Source organism: Dipodomys ordii, unplaced genomic scaffold (assembly GCF_000151885.1).
Source record: "Dipodomys ordii isolate 6190 unplaced genomic scaffold, Dord_2.0 Scaffold86, whole genome shotgun sequence".
NCBI classification, from domain to species: Eukaryota; Metazoa; Chordata; class Mammalia; order Rodentia; family Heteromyidae; genus Dipodomys; species Dipodomys ordii.
This window is the reverse complement of record NW_012267302.1, coordinates 1562950-1572055: the sequence shown is the minus strand read 5'-3', so window position 1 is coordinate 1572055 and position 9106 is coordinate 1562950. Positions and strand designations below refer to the sequence as shown.

At 39.2% G+C, this 9106-nt stretch overlaps 1 pseudogene; it reads left to right on the top strand.

The window, feature by feature from the left end:
* Window positions 1–4743: 4743 nt before the first annotated feature.
* Window positions 4744–5554, top strand: LOC105992658 (annotated as a pseudogene).
* The last annotated feature ends 3552 nt before the right edge of the window (window positions 5555–9106 follow it).

The window sequence follows — 9106 nt, the reverse complement described above, 5'->3', positions numbered from 1 at the left end:
GAAATTATAGAACTGACCTAATTAAATGGGCTCTCCTGGATTATGGAGAACAGGTTATTCTTAAAAAAAAAATCCCAGGCCATTCTGCATAAAATTGAAACAGTAACATTATTTTTCTTAACTGAATTCTTCCACTTGTGTGTGTGTGTGTGTGTGTGTGTGTGTGTGTGTGTGAGAGAGAGAGAGAGAGAGAGAGAGAGAGAGAGAGAGAGAGAGAGAGAAAGGGAGAGAGAAAAAGAGAGAGGGTGAAGGAGAGAGGGGTGTTACTGGGGCTTGAACTCAACACCTGGGTGCTGTTCCTTAATTTTTTTTTTTTTTTTTTTGCTCAAGGCTAGCACTCCACCACTTGAGCCACAGCTCCACTCTGGCTTTTCTGGTACCTAATTGGAGATAGTCTCATGGAGTCTTCTGCTTGGTCTGGCTTCCAACCAAGATCCTCATATCTCAGCCTCCTGAGTTGCGATTAGAAGCATGAGCCACCAATGCCCGTCCCAGTGCTCCCTAGGCTTTCTTTGTTTTCACCATGCTGGGGATTGAACCCAGAGCTTTGCACATGATAGGTAAGTGTTCTACCACTGAGCTATATCCCAAGCTCTTTATTGTTGTTGTTGTTGCTGCTGTTGTTGGTTGTTGGGCCTGAACTCTGGGCCTGGACGCTGTCTCTCAGCTCTTCAGCTCAAGGCTAGCAATCTACCTCTTGAGCCACAACACCATGTCTGGCTGTTTCTGCTTATGTGGTGCGAGGAATCGAACCCAGGGCCTCATGCATGCAAGGCAAGCACTCTACCACTGAGCCACCTTCTCAGCCCCTCCCCAGCAATTTTAATTGATTTATTGATGAGCGAGGTTTCGCATAGTTGCAGTGTGCAAGTTGATTAATTTTGATGTAAGTATTCATGACCACAATTGAAATAAGATTTCCATCTATTCCAACAGTTTCTTTGTACTACCTTACAATCCCAATTCCAATTTTAAGATGGAAACAGAAATGACATTGTTCTGGATGACTTGGAGATGTTAGAAACAATTGCTTCAGAATATGGAAATTCAAAGTATTACATCTACACTCAGAAGATCTGGGTTAGTCATTTCATTTTACTGCTACAGAACTTGGGCCAACATTTCTTTTTACTAGTTCTGGGGTTTGAACCCAGGGCCTGGGCACTGTCCCTGAACTTCTTTTACTCAAGGCTAGCACTTTACCACTTGAGCCACAACACCATTTCTGGCTTTTTCTGCGTATGAGGTACTGAGGAATCAAACTCAGGGCTTCATGCATGCAAGACAAGCACTCTACCACTAAGCCACAGTCCCAGCTGCAGCCAATAATTTTAAATTTGCTGAGACTTGATTCCCTTAGCTATAAAAGAATATTACTGTCTGCTTTCCTTCATTGTAGCACTATTCACAATAGTCAAGATATGGAATCCAGCAAGGTGCTCATCAACTCATGAGTGAAGAAGGAAAATGGATACTATTCAGCTATTAAAAAAAAAGAATGAAGTCCTGCCAGACCAATGGCTCACGCCTGTAATCCTAGCTACTCAGGAGGCTGAGATCTGAGGATTGCCATTGGAAGCCAGCCTGAGCAGGAACGTCCATAAGACTCTTACCTCCAATTAATCACGAAAAAAAGCTAGAAGTAGAACAGTGGCTCAAGTGGTAGAGAGCTAGCATTGAGCACAAAAGCTCAGGGACAGTGCCCAAGCCCTGAGTTCAAGTCCAGGACCAAGAATGAAGTCCTATTATTTTGTGTCTGCCAGTACCAAGGCTTAAACCCAGGGCTTGAGTTCTGTCTGACACCCTGGGAACTATCTTTTAACTTTTTCACTCAAGGCTGGAGCTCTACCACTTGAGCTACACCTCCACTTCTAGATTTTTATGGCTAACTGGAGATAAGAATGCTATGGACTTTTCTCCCACTGGCTGGTTGGAATTGCCATGCTCAGACTTCAGCTTCCTAAGTAGCTAGGATTACAGGTGTCAGCCATAGGTGCCTGGTTGAAGTCCTGCTATTCTAAACCAAATAGGTAGCGCTGGAGGACATAATCTTACAGAGAAAGATACTGTATATTCCCACTCATTTGTGGAAGCTAATGAAAAAAAATCAAACTCATCAAAGAATCAATGAATAGAGTCCCTAGAGACTAGGAAGTACAGGGCAAGCAGGGATGTGAGAGGATAGATAAGGTTACGTGTTCTATAGCACACTCACATAATACAGTCCACTATTTATGACATGTTTCAAAGTAACTAGAAGAGTCCAGAAGTTCTGATAAATATTTAAAATGGAATGCTAATTATATTGATTTGCTCATACACAAAATATACATACACAAAGTTATCATATTGTATCCCATAATCTGTTTATGTAGTTATGTGCCAGTTTAAAAAATACTTCCTAGGATTACTGTGCACATTAAATAAGAAAATTCATAGAGAGGAGTTTACTGAGAAATTAGTCAGCTTGGACTACCATCAGGAAGACCATTGCTGGATGGCTTCATCAATAGAAATCTCTTTTCACAGTTTTAGAGGCTTAGAAGTTTAAGAATGGAGTGCTAGCATTATCAGGGTCTCAAGAAGGCTTAGAAATACATGCTTTCTGTGTCTGCCTATGGCAGAGAAAAGGTGAGCATGCTTGCTCACTGTTGCCTCTTTTTATAAAGGCACTAATCCCATTATAAGGGCCCCAGCCTGGAGACTTTCTCTAACCTAATCACCTCTGAAAGGACCCACTTTTTTTTTTAGTTTCACAAAGGGGTTTTAGTTCAACAGGTCATACATCTTGATCAATGTCACCCCTTCCACTATTCTCCCCCATCTTCCCCAATCCCATCCATATGCTCAAACTATATTTCATTTTACATATGTAAATTGAACATAATGCCTGTATTTGCACTCCTTTCCTCTCTCTAGTCATCTATGCCTGCCTTTTTTCAGCTTCCTGGTATTCATTTGTAATTGGGTACTATGGTTTCAGCATATGAATGGATTTGGTGGTAGTGAAAACACAATTCAGTCCATGCTGATTTTTTTCTAGGCCTACTTATAGACCTTCAAATATCATGGCTCTAAGAAAATGTATAAAATATAATTGGCTAGGGGTGTAGCTCAGTGGTAGAGCACTTACCTGGTATATCCCTAGCAAAAAAGGAAGGGATAAAGGAAGGAAGGAAAAAAAAAGTTAGCATATGTCTCTTTCTTGAGGGCAAATGCTACTTCTTTTCCTCTGTTTTCATATACCTAGGTAAGTTATTCTTTGTCAAGTATTCCATGAATGCTTATGAAGATAACAGTAAGTAGTTGTGTGGTGTTATATAGGTTATAATGGGTCTCATTGTGACCCTCAAAGTTCTCCCAGAGTGTTAAAGATAAAAGATGACATTAGCCCCGATTACTGGATGAGGAACCTAATGTTCACAGATGCCCAAGCCTATCTGAGAGAATAATCTAGCTTTTTACATACCAGCTCAGAGCATCTTTTACTTTGGCTTACTGCCTGCCACTATTCTTCACAGGATTTAGGTGGGTGCATTGGCCTCCAGTTAATACTAACATACAGCAATTTTTGCAGGATAAAAGAACAAAGTTTATTTTTAGAAAACCAAAACAGTTGGTGGCATTTTGATATTTACACTGTAGTATATGCTTTTATGGAGAACCTCAGGATATTTGAAAGTTTCAGGATATAGCATAAGTGTTTCCTTTCCAGAACTTTGACTATTACTTTCCTTCCTCCTATGTACACTTCTAAGCAATATAAGAATTTGAATTTACTATAAATACTTCCTATCAAGTACAGATAATTTCTTTCTCACATATTGTTTCTGAATTAAACAGTATACTAAATATCGCCTGAGAATTAGTCCCTACTTTCCTTTTCTCCTTTTCTGATTTTATTCAATACAGTTTGAAAACTATTGCTATAGTAGACTTATTTTGCATTTTTATCTAAACAGAAAGCTCAAGCTCTTAATTTTCTTTTTGTACTACTTTTTTTTTACTTTCCTAATCACCCCAGGAGAGGATTTTTTTCTTTAGATAAAAAGAACAAAAAATGGTCAGTGATCCTTCTTAGATAATCAGGCCTGCTACTACTACTTAATCTGAAATTAGATATTATTTCACGGGATCAAAATTGGGTCCTTTTTCTATTTAACACATGACAAATGCATGTACCCTTATGTGGAACAAACTGGACTGTGCACACTTCATAATTTAGATCTAAATATGTTAGGTTTTTATTAATATAAAAGGAATTAGTAAAAAAAAAAAAAGGACTTAACCCAGTTGGCTCCTTCTCTAAGAAAAATTAATGCAAGGAGCTCATGGCTTACACCTGTAATTCTAGCTACTCAGGATGCTGAGATCTGAGGAACTTGGTTCAAAACCAGCTAGGGAAGAAAAGTTCATGAGACTCATCTCTTATTAACCATCACAAAGCCCGAAGTGGAGCTGGGCCTCAAGTGTAAAGTACCAGCTCTGAGTAACAAAGCTAAGGGATATCACCCAGGCCCTGAGTTCAAGCCCCAGGACCAGCACACCTGCACATACACACACATAAAGCAAAAGATAGAAAATCCCATTAAGACTTTTGTTTCTCTATTTACTTTTCTATAAATGAGATTCTGTATTTCATGGAGAGTCTGAGTTTGTAACAAAATTGGCAGTACTTTAGATTTTTCTCAATCTAAAAGTTTTTTAAGTTAGTTTAAAGTAAAAAGTCCAGTTAAAAGTGCAACCTTGACCACCGTACAGTTTGCCCCACCATGTTCTTCTCCCTGGCGTTTCAGGCCAGAGCAGCCAGCCTCACTGCCCAGTGGGGAAGACAAATAAGGAATTTTACATAAGTCATCTGTGCAAAATGGTGCTGGAGGAGCCTTATTTGTGCACAGAGATACGCCTGAGAATAACCCAGATATCCCATTTGATTTCACACCAGAAAACTATAAGAGAATAAAAGCAATTGTGAAAAACTATCCAGAAGGACACAAAGCAGCAGCCGTGTTCCCAGTCCTGGATTTAGCTTAAAGGCAGAATGGATGGTTGCCCATCTCTGCTATGAACAAGGTTGCAGAAGTTTTACAAGTACCTCCAATGAGACTATATGAAGTTGCAACTTTTTATACAATGTATAATTGAAAGCCAGTTGGAAAATACCACATTCAGGTCTGCACTACCACACCTTGCATGCACACTGGATGCCATTCAGGAAAAGCTTGGACTGAAGGTTGGGGAGAAAACACCACACAAACTTTTCACTCTTACAGAGGTGGAATGTTTAAGGGCTTGTGTAAATGCACCAATGGTTCAAATAAATGACAACTATTTTGAGGATCTGACACCTAAAGATATTGAAGACATTATAGATGACCTCAAAGCTGGCCAAGTTCCAAAACCTGGGCCAAAGAGTGGACGTTTCTGTTGTGAGCCAGCTGGAGGTCTTACCTCTTTGACTGAACCACCTAAAGGTCCTGGATTTGGTGTTCAAGCAGGCCTCTAATTTATGTTAAACTATAAATATGTCACTGGAGAAATAAAGCTCCTACTTAAAAAAAAGTCCAGTGAAAGAATACTAATAGCATTTAACTCCATATGAATTGCTAGTAGAATTTTTTTTGTTGTTGGTGATCTTGAACTCTGGGCCTGGGCACTGTCCCTGAGCTCTTCAATGCAAGGCTAGCACTGTACCACTTGAGCCACAGCGCCACTTCCACTAGTAGTATTTTATCTGCTCAAAATTAAGTAAAATTTTGTGCAGTGCTAGAGATCAAATCCAGGGCCTTACAAATGTTAGGCAATCTCTCTACTACTCAATCACACCCCCAGCCCACTGAAGTATTTCATGTGAACTACATAATATACATGCCTTATTACAGAGATTTGTAACAATCCTACAATACTCTAGCCTGATAACATTTTAAATGTATAAACTAAAATAGATATAGTAGGGAAAAAATGGAAGGAAAAGATATAAGAAAAAATGGGATGTAATTTAAACCAGGCATGGTGACACACACCTGGATTCCCAAGTACTTGGGAGGCAGAGCTAGCTCTAATTACAATCAATATATGTTGTTGAAAGTTCACAGATGAAAAAATGAAGATACCTTTATTTTATTCCTCCTAGTTTTAATTTTTATGCATGTACATAGATTACTTTTATAATTAAAAAAGAATATTCATCGGGGCTGGGAAGGGAGCTCAGTGGTAGAGTGCTTGCCTTGCATGCATGAGGCCTTGGGTTCAATTCCTTAGCACCACATAAGATAAATCTGGAAGTGGTGCTGTGGCTCAAGTGCTAGATTGCTAGCCTTGAGCTGAAGAGCTGAGGGACAGGGCCCAGGCCCAGAGTTCAGACCCCATGACCAACAAAAAAAAAAAGAATATTCATCATAGTACTACAAAAACTGAGCCTCATTTATGTCTTCAATATGGCTTAATTAGAGCAAGTATTTTAGCTCTAGTTCTCTATCTCTAAACTGATTCAGAAAGGCAGCTTCCCAAGGGATATGTCTCTACTTCAGTTCTTCTGAGAATAAAGCCTTGTGTAGATTGTGGAGTTCTATTCATAATGCTTCTCTGAAAAATGAAAGGAAGTGAACTAGCCAGGAATGGTGGCACATACCTGTACTCCTAGAACTTGGGCATGAGGATCACAAGTTCAGTGCTCACCTGGCAAGAGCTGGTCTTAAAATAAATACATAAAATTTTTAAATAAAGTAGACATTTCCTTGCTTCTGATGGTAAAAGCAAAGGATCAAAAGAGGTGATTTGACAGCCCTTATCAAGTAGTGCTAGTCCCTTGGAAAATGAATATTTAATGCTTGTGTAGAGAAATAGAATATGCAAGGGATGGAGTCTCTATATGTATATAGTTAGTTTTGCTGACTAAAGTCTTTTGCTTAGACAGAAACTAAGTTTTAAGGAAGCTGTAACCATAGAACAGTGTTTTGCACATAATGGGCATTTAGTAATTTTCTACTGAATTCAGAGAGAAATGCAGAATAATAGATAATGACTAATAATGGGCCCATCCCAATGAATTGAGAGGGGAAAAAAGAGTGGCAGGGAAGCTATAAAACTTGCTAGATTGAGGGCTGGGAAGGTGGCTCAGTGGTAGAGCACTTGCCTTGTATGCATGAGGCCCTGGGTTCGATTCTTCAGCACCACATAAGCAAAAAAAAAAAAAGCCGGAAGTGGTGCTATGGCTCAAGTGGTAGAGCGCTGGCCTTGCGCTGAAGAGCTGAGGGATAGCGCCCAGGCCCAGAGTTCGGGCTCCACAACTGGACCCCTCCCAAAAACAACAACAACAAAAAAAAACCTTGCTAGATTGAATGTGGAACACTCTAATATATACATGCTTAAAGTGCTTAATATTCTTTTCCTTTTTTGTGGGGGGAGGATAGTACTGTAGTTTAAATTCAGGGTTCATGCTTGTTAGACAAACACTGTACCAATTTGAACCATGCCTCTAGCCCTTACTGCTTTAATTTGTTTTTACATATGGCAGCCTATCATGTTTTTTTCCTTCCAAGCTGAGCTCTATTGCCATCCTTCCACTTCTTGCTTCCCAAGTAGCTGAAATTACAGGTGTGAACCATCATACCTGGCCCTTGTTTTCTTTTATGTCTATAACACTTCCCTTTGATATAGTCTGGCTAGGATCCTGATTATCCTATAAACAGATTTCCCAAACATGTGGATGGGAACTCAAGCCTAAATAAGTATGGCACATCTGTAAAGTATAACACCATGCTAACCTTTGACACAAGAGTCATAACTTTATGTTGGTATGGATTCTTAACATAAGTGATCCAAGGAAACTTTTATAGATTAAATATTATGAACAAGAGATTAGAGTTGAAGTGAAGTTGCCCCAATATTTAATTGCATTCATTTGGATTGCCTGATTAGCAAGGTTGAGATAAAGCTGAAGTCCAAGTAGTAAGTTTGGGAAAGAAGGGAAATGGAGAAGTAAGGAAGGATGTTAAAAGGTATTAAGGCAGCTACTGAGAAAGGGTACCAACAGATAAGACTAAAGTGCTCACCAGCTTTCAGAAGGACTTTTGACTTGAATTTTATTTTAAAAAATGTATTATTTCTTGTGTGCCCAAGTTTGCTGAGTACTCTTTATATCCATTCACTTTCACCAACTACATTCAATACTTGTTACTATTCTAGATCTTTATGATCCTGGATCACATTTCAGAGTTGCCAATCAAATTTATGGGAAAATAATTACATTTATGTGCTATCTTTATTTTCTATTCCTTATTATTTTTACATTATAATATATATCAATCATACAGAAAATGATATGCACAATTCTAACTGGGGTGAGGTGGAATCTCAGTGTTGTTTTGATTTGCATTTCTTTTATGGCTAAAGAAGTTGAGTATTCCTTCATGTGTCTATTGGACATTCTTATTTCTTCTTCAGAGAAGTCTCTCTTTAAGTCTTTGGCCCACTTAATAACCGGGCAGTTGGGTCTTTGAGGATTTGTTGTTGGGGGATTTAATTTTTTGAGTTCTAAGTATATTTTAGATATGAGGCTCTTGTCTGTTGTATGGCTAGTGAAGATCTCCCAATCCATGGGCTTTTTATTGATCTTGCTAGCTATGTCCTTTGCCATGCAGAAGCTCTGCAGTTTCATGCAATCCCATCTGTCCAACTTTTCTTTGATTGAGTGGATGTGGCCAAAAGGGAACCCTACTGCATTGTTGGTGGGAGTGTTAACTTGTTCAACCACTTTGGAAAGCAGTATGGAGGTTCCTCAAAAGAGCTCCCCTATGACCCAGCAATCCACTTTTGGGCATTTACCCAAATGATCACAAACAAGGCCATACTAAAGCTACCAGCACAACTGTTTAGTTCAGCATTATTCACCATAGCTAAGATATGGAACCAACCCAGATGCCCCTCAGTAGATTAATGGATCAAGAAAATGCACACACACACACACACACACACACACACACACACACACACACACACACCACATACATACAATGGAATTCTATGCCTCCATCTGAAAGAATGACACCGCTCCATTTGTTAGGAAATGGAAAGACTTGGAAAAATTATATTAAGTGAAGTAAGC